This window comes from Quercus robur, chromosome 4, assembly GCF_932294415.1.
Source record: "Quercus robur chromosome 4, dhQueRobu3.1, whole genome shotgun sequence".
Taxonomy (NCBI): Eukaryota; Viridiplantae; Streptophyta; class Magnoliopsida; order Fagales; family Fagaceae; genus Quercus; species Quercus robur.
Window position 1 is genome coordinate 13,670,534 of NC_065537.1, and position 7,313 is coordinate 13,677,846.

Here is a 7,313-nt window from a genome sequence, read left to right on the forward strand (position 1 = left end):
CTTTCAGAGCTACTTTTTAGAGTGACCCACAACCGCAAGACCATAATTTTGTCCCGCAAGACCATAGATACGAATTTTTTTTTAAAATAACAATAAATATTAAACAATTTAGTTAAATGTCATATTTCAAAACAATTTTGAAAAATAACATCTCGAGTATCTAAAACTCGAGTTCCAGATGGAACTCGAGTTTTTAAGTCTCGATTTGGGGAAAAAAAATTGCGCTGAAAATCGAGTTTTAGAGACTCGATTTCCATAAATTGCAAAAAACGCCGCTATATGGCTTTAAAACGTCACTATAGGGATTAAAAACGCCACTATAGGGCACCCTAAACCTGGTACTTACAAAAATTTTTTGCAGAAAAACGCCGCTATAGGGATTTAAAACGTCACTGTAAGGCTTAAAAACGCCACTATAGGTGAAATTTTTTGCATAAAACTCGAGTCTTAAAGACTCGAGATCTATGTGGCATTTTCCCACTCAGAATGCGAGTCTTTGAAGGTCGAGTTTTGTAAGTGGATCTCAATTTTTTGAAACTCGAGATGCTATTTTCCAAAATTGTTTCAAACGTTGTCTAACTTACAAAATAGAAAGGCTGAAGGAGGTTATTTCGCTCAAAACCTCCCATAGATACTATTAATAATTAACGGGTTGAAGATATATAAATGTAATAGAGTGACCCACAAGACCTTTAATTTTCCAAATCATTGGCCCAACCCATAAAATAAGTTAACACGACACGATAGATTAATAGTCCTGTTACTAATAATCGCGGCCTATAACTATAAATATATTTATCTGTGCCATCTTAATTCCCATATCTTCCTAAATATATTTATATTCTCATTTCTCAAATCCAAAGCAAATATGGAGCGTGTATTCTTTGAATTACGGCCAAGTCAACTACTCTTAACTCATTTGCTTCCTCTTGCTTTCTCAACCTATTTGCTTCCTCTTCTCTCTCTTCTTTTTCCTCATTTAATTCATCAAGCTTTGCTTTGCTCCTTTTCAGAAACACTTTTTTTCCAACTTGAAGAGAGGTGGTAAATATTCTAGTGCTACCCAAGATGCTTTAAGCTGTAGACTAATTTCCTCTATATTTTCAATTAGATGCTTATTTCAATCATTTTTTATCTTGCTTGATTTATAGCCCATGAAGTGACATTTAATTCTGAATTCTTGTGAGTAGTGTGATTCTTAGTACACGTATCAATTTTTGTATTAAAAGATTAAATAAGACAGCAATTTGTATGTTATGATTTCTTGCCATTTATTTGTAGGTATTAATTTGTTGGTCTTAATGTTGTGTGGGATTTTCTTGATCAGGGTTGTGATGCTTCGGTCCTCTTGATTGACAGAAATGGTGATAAAAACTTCCATCGAGAGGCAGGTCATACCCAATCAGACCTTGAGGGGTTTTGATAAAATTGAAAAGGCTTGTCCAGGGGTAGTTTCATGTGCTGATATTGTTTCTATTGCCGCTAGAGATGGCATTATGCTGGTCTGTTCTTGATCCTAAATTTTCATATGTTCTCTCTTTTTAAAGATATTTTTTGCTTATAGTACAGGTCAGCTCACCTAAGGGTTTTAGTAATAGTTTAAGGTTTAGGATTTGATGATTGTTTTGATAAAGATGCTTAAATGTAGCTTGGGAAAAAAGTAAGAAACAAATTTTAAAAGAGTTGGTATCTCTTTACATTTTTATATGTTGAGGAGCCTATCAATAAGATTCTGAAGTACATATTGGTCATGTGTAAAATTTAGAAATTGAATGAATTGAGAATATGTTCCTTGTGAATTTTGTTGTTTTGGTTTCCACAAATTGTTATAGTCACCTTTACTTCACCAACTAATTGTTTCAAGCACTTTTTGGTTGTGTTTTTCTAGTCTAAAATGTCAAAAAATTAAAATAAATAAAATGAAATACTTTTCTTGTTCCAATTTCTGTTAATCTGAAAATAAAGAACAACTCTACATTGATAACTCTTTTTATTGGTGTTCTCTGATGTAAACTATTATACTTGACATCACAAGTTGGACAGCATTCATTCATATTTCAACAGATACCTAATCTTAGGCGCCTTGACCTCTTTGATTTCAGCATTCCTTGCCACGTTTGCAGCTTGATCTTCTTCAAATGATCTTATTTCTTTCTCTTTCTCTTCTCCCAAATCAACAAAAAAGGAAATCTACTGAAAGGTACCCAGGGGCAGTGACAACACTGGCCCAAGATTCCACGACTGGATGATAACATAATACAGACACGTCACCTTTTTGCCCATAGAGGTTTTGATGAAAGAGAAATAGTCAGTCTTCTAGCTACTTACTAGCTCTTTGCTTTTCTTTCTTTTTCCCCCTTGTCTTATGGAGTTGAAAAGGTTTAAAAAGTTATTTGGTTTGTATTGGTTTCTTGATCATCTGAAGGTGAACACAACATTGGGAAGATTGATTGTGAATTCATACAAAAACGCCTCTCTGACTTCAAGGAGACCAGGCAGCCTGACCCAACTATATCTCTTGATTTCCTCACTGAGATGAAAATGAGTTGTCAAGACAGTAATAGGAACCACCCAGCCTTCTTCTTTATCCATGGCAACAATGGAAATGACTGAGTCTGCAGTGGGGATGTCATAATTTCAGGCATTGTTATCTTCGATATCATCCAGGGCAGGTTTTGACACTCACTACCATCAGAGCTTGTAAAAGGGGAGAGGACTTCTTTTTTGCCCATCAGCAATTGATGGCTAATGAGAAGGCCGTGAGACTGCTAAGGGCTTATGCTTCAGATGACAGATCAACCTTTCGAATGGACTTTGCTTGGGCAAGGATGAAGATGTCAGGGCTTAATGTTCTTACTGGATCTCAAGGTCAGGTCCGACGGAACTGCTCCTTGCTTTTGGTCAGTTTCTAAGTGACAGTCTTGACCGTAAAGAACTCTTGAGATCTTTACTCTTTCATATTAATTTCCCTTATGTTCTATGTTTGATTGTAGATCCCTACTTTTACATTCATTGCCTGTACTAATTTGAGTCTATATATAAAGCCAATGGCATCATTGGCCATGGTTACAATGATGAAATAGCTAGTTAAAACTGCATATAAATATTTTTTTGGTTGTTGAGTTCATTTGAAATATAGAATTCTAATGTTTTGAATGTTATCAAAAGTTCAGTAATATTGGCGGAGCTTATAATATATGTTGCGATGATAATAGCCAAATTAATTTCAATTGGGTGTTTGTGTTTCTAACAAGTTTTGGCTGATTATTCATCATATAAAGGAGATGTTAGTTGATTCATTTTGAGTTTGAACTTCAGAACTAGGAAAGTCTACAATTCTATGTCTTGAAACAAAGAAATTGATTTGTCTATAATTTTCTTTATTGCTTTGATCACCAAGTAGAATTTAAAAGTTTCTCGTAGGAATAGCTTTTAATTAGATGCCATTGTGTTTTATTGTCATCGATTAGTACTCAATTACACTTTTCGTGGCTGCAGAAGGTTTTGGAATGCTGTTATGCACGTTTAACAATGCTATAGTTGGGATCCATTCACCTGAATCTAACCCATAATTCTCACTCAACAAGTTACACTTCTTGTATGGCACTACTATGCTACAACTTGAATTTACATTTTCCTTCACCTTATTTCATTTAGTGAATCTACCATCAATCTAGTAGGTTCTCCTTAATGGCTTTAGGTGGTACTGATTATAGTTATGTTTTCCTCAAATTGGTTATAGTTCATGGAACAAGCACTTTTAATTTATGCGTAGGAGGAGATTTTTCTTGTTATGGATGTCTTCATTCATCTCTTCGTCTGTTACCTGAGAATCTAATTTCGTCAAATTTGAAGGTTATGAGTGCTGCTGATGCCGTCAAAAGTGTCATTTCTATTACCTCTGGTTGTCTGAGAGAGAGCTTGTTTGATGCAAACTCAAATTTCCAAAAATTTTGAGATGCACAACTGTTGGCAGAAAACCAATTTTAGAGGGTGAGACTTAGTTTTGGATATGCGAAATATGCAATTGATTCCATTTATCAGTATCTCACAGAATATTTTCCCTATCGTAGGAACTGGTATGACTGCATATCCTTGACTTTGATAGCTATTTACTGAAATTAAGTTCCTTATCTTTCCTATGTGTCATGAAGATGGTTTGTTCCTGGAAACCTTTTCAGTTAGTATCTTTGCTTAGAGATTTTATCATTATCTTGTGTTTTAAGTAGAGTTCTTAAAGTTAGTTTACTTCTTGTGCTTATAGGCTTCCTCCTCTCTTGCCAATTGCATAAGGCCATTCTTTAAAAACAAAACAGCATTCATTATGTTAAACATCAAGCACTGCCTCTATCTTTCTCTAGAAATTTCTAGAATTTCTCATGCAATCTTTCTCTCCTGAATTCTCTAAGAGCTTCCTTGCATAAGTTAATCTCAGCCACTAATTTACAAGATGTCTAGAAGATTGGAGAAAGGCATTAATTTAATGCCAATAAAAAGGAAGAAGCTAGAAGCTTCAATAGATGTAATGATGGCCAAGAGAGAAGAGTGAAGTGAGGTGATGTGAAGTGTTAGGTGAAGTAAAGTGTGTGAGGTGAAGTAGTGTGAAGTCAGGTGCAGTGTGAAGTGAAGTAAAAAGAGAGCTATAGTGTCAGTAGGTGTGCATGAGTATTTGGTGAGTGAGTGTATTTAAGGTTAGCGTGTGTGAATGTAAAAGTGCTGTGTGTGCATTGGTGTAATAATGGTGCTCGTAAAGTGTTGTAATTTAAAGAGTCCAGTTTTAATAAAAAAGCTCTTTGTTCAGTCTTTTGTTAAACTCATTTTAGGTTCGCAGAGGCAAGAGTACTCATCCATAGTGCAATGTGATACTTAAAACGAGATACTATGTACATTTTCCAACATACCACAAAACTTGAGTCAGTTTACTTTACTTTGGAGATATAATGCCATTAACCAATGAGTTATGGAGAAAAATGAAACCATCACCATAACTTTTGCAGAGAATCATGTTCATGTTCTAATGCAAAAAGTGGAACTTCTACAGTTATGCCATTTTAATTTCAATGATAATGATTTTATTCATTTATAAAAATCTGCATTGGATCATTGGTTAGGTTTGCTTGCCTACCAATTGGTATATGATCTTGTTATTCATGTTGATAACTCTTTCTATGAGCCCTAAATGCCTCTTGAATTTATGAAATCAAAAATATTATGTTACAACAAAACCATAAGATGCTAAACAAATATGAATTTTCAGACTCCCTCCATCTTATAGGCCCCAAAGACAGCACAAAGGAACTTTTGAAGAGTGGCTGATTATTATGCATCATTTAATAATTGCAGTATATAGGGGTAGCAGCTATTATGCTTGAATAAAAAATATCCAATTGCTCTTATATATATTTTGGAATCATTAAACTTAGAACAAAATGCTTTCCCATTGATATATATTCGCAATATCTATAAAATATTAGTCAGCCTCGCTTTTTCAGCTAAATACCAAGATCTCATAGGCTAATCATTTTGGCTACATAGAGAAAGTGCTTCCAATATTAAGAAGGAATATAATTTTAAACATGCTGTTACAAGACCATGGAAAGGCATGGATAATTCAATATGCAAACAAAGTGGAGCATTAGCCCACAACCTTAACTTCCATCCAAGTATGATGTGAAGAGGAAGTGCCAATTGAGTTATTTTCAACTAAGAACCTGAGAGTTTGTTTAGTTTGGTAGATTTTAGGAGGGATGAAAAGGGCCGGGTAGAGAAAAGTGGAGAGAAAAAAAGGTATATAAAATTGGTGTTCAAACTTCAAAGTTCCTTCCTCTTCTTCTTCTTCTTTTTTGAGTGGAGTTCTTGAGGTTTCATTCCAACTTTTGAGATTGTTGTGGGCTGCAAATTGATTGGGTACTATTTAAAAATTTAATTTAACGTTTTTCAGATTTGTTATAGAGAAATGGAGAGAAGATTGGGTGGTGGTGACGGCAGCGACTCTGGTGAGATGTGTGTGGTGGGTTGCTGAAAGGTATAAGGTAATGTATCTGATGTGAATATTATGAGGACAAATGGAGGAAAAAAAATTCTTTTAGTATTGTTATGAAATTTGCTGTGTAGAGTGTCTTTCAGGTTGGGGAAATTTTTACACACTATCAATGCATAGACTTGTTATGTCGTAATTTCCATTGGAGACAATTTCACCTATTTGTATATTGTTTGAAGAAATTAAAAGGTTTATGTCTCTATTCTTCTAGTTACTAGAGCAAGTGTTCTGAAATAGGAGTTGGTTTCTGTTTTTTAACAAAAGAATGAGATTGCGAAAGCTGTGGAAGAGGAACTTGAAAAGGTATATTTCTTTGTCTGCTAATTTGGTTTAGTATTAGTCGGGTTACAAGGTAAATCTGATTCTTTTTAATATCTTTGAATTTTACATGCATAAAGCCATGTCAGCTTACGGATTTGGGATTGTTCAAACACTAATTGTGGACACTGAACCTGATGAATATGTGAAAAGGGCTATGAGCGAGATAAATGCCGGTAAGTGTTCATTTTGAATTGAACAATTTTTCTCCTCTTATCTCTGAATAAGTTTGGCTTCTTTTTTCCTGAAAACTAATTAACCTGTCATTGACCTTTCACATGTAATGAACAGCTGAATCTAATTATCTGGCTGGGCTTGTAGTTGGGCTGAGGGACAGTGTACTTGCTTTCTCTATGAACGTACCTGGCACTATGTCAAAGGATTTCTTGTACATGGTTCTGGTGACTCAATATTTCGTCACAATGAAAGAAATTGGCGCATTGTCAGAGTCCAACCCTGTTTTCATCACACATGGACCAGGTACTGTGAAAGACATTGCTTCACAAATTACAGATGGCCTCCTTCAAGTAAATACCACTCAGAATTAGTAACTTTATCCCAGCATAATGTTGCACGAGTGGCTTTTCTAATGGTATATGAAATGATTGGTGCTAGTATCTTAGATTGGTGTGGTGTGTATACATGGTGTTGAACTTGGCCATAGTATTGGAAATATTCTTTTATAGTATGAGACGTATTTTTGGGGGGCATCCTCAGTCTGGTGTGATATGCTACTTTGTATACATGATGTTGAACTTGGCAGTTGGCAATTGGCACTTTATCCCTACCGAACTACTAACTTAGTAGAAGGAGAAATTATTAGGTCCACTGGGAGAAGCTGATGTAGTTCTCCTTGACCTCTTAACAAATAAAATGTTGTTATTTTATGCAAATGTGATATCACCTAATAATTTTTTATTTTTTATTCTTTATACTGATTATGAAGCTCACTCAC

At 34.8% G+C, this 7,313-nt stretch overlaps 1 long non-coding RNA gene across 3 annotated transcripts; it reads left to right on the top strand.

Moving 5' to 3' along the window:
* Positions 1-874: 874 nt before the first annotated feature.
* Positions 875-7,099, top strand: LOC126720623 (uncharacterized). Of its 3 annotated transcripts, XR_007653550.1 has the most exons (8): positions 875-1,044; positions 1,328-1,502; positions 2,103-2,307; positions 2,426-2,900; positions 3,856-6,032; positions 6,252-6,343; positions 6,439-6,534; positions 6,650-7,099. It is a non-coding gene; the product is annotated as an uncharacterized LOC126720623 (long non-coding RNA). The 3 variants fall into 3 exon arrangements; XR_007653548.1 differs by having other exon boundaries at positions 2,103-2,900; XR_007653549.1 differs by lacking the exon at positions 3,856-6,032 and having other exon boundaries at positions 878-1,044; positions 2,103-2,900.
* Positions 7,100-7,313: the final 214 nt, after the last annotated feature.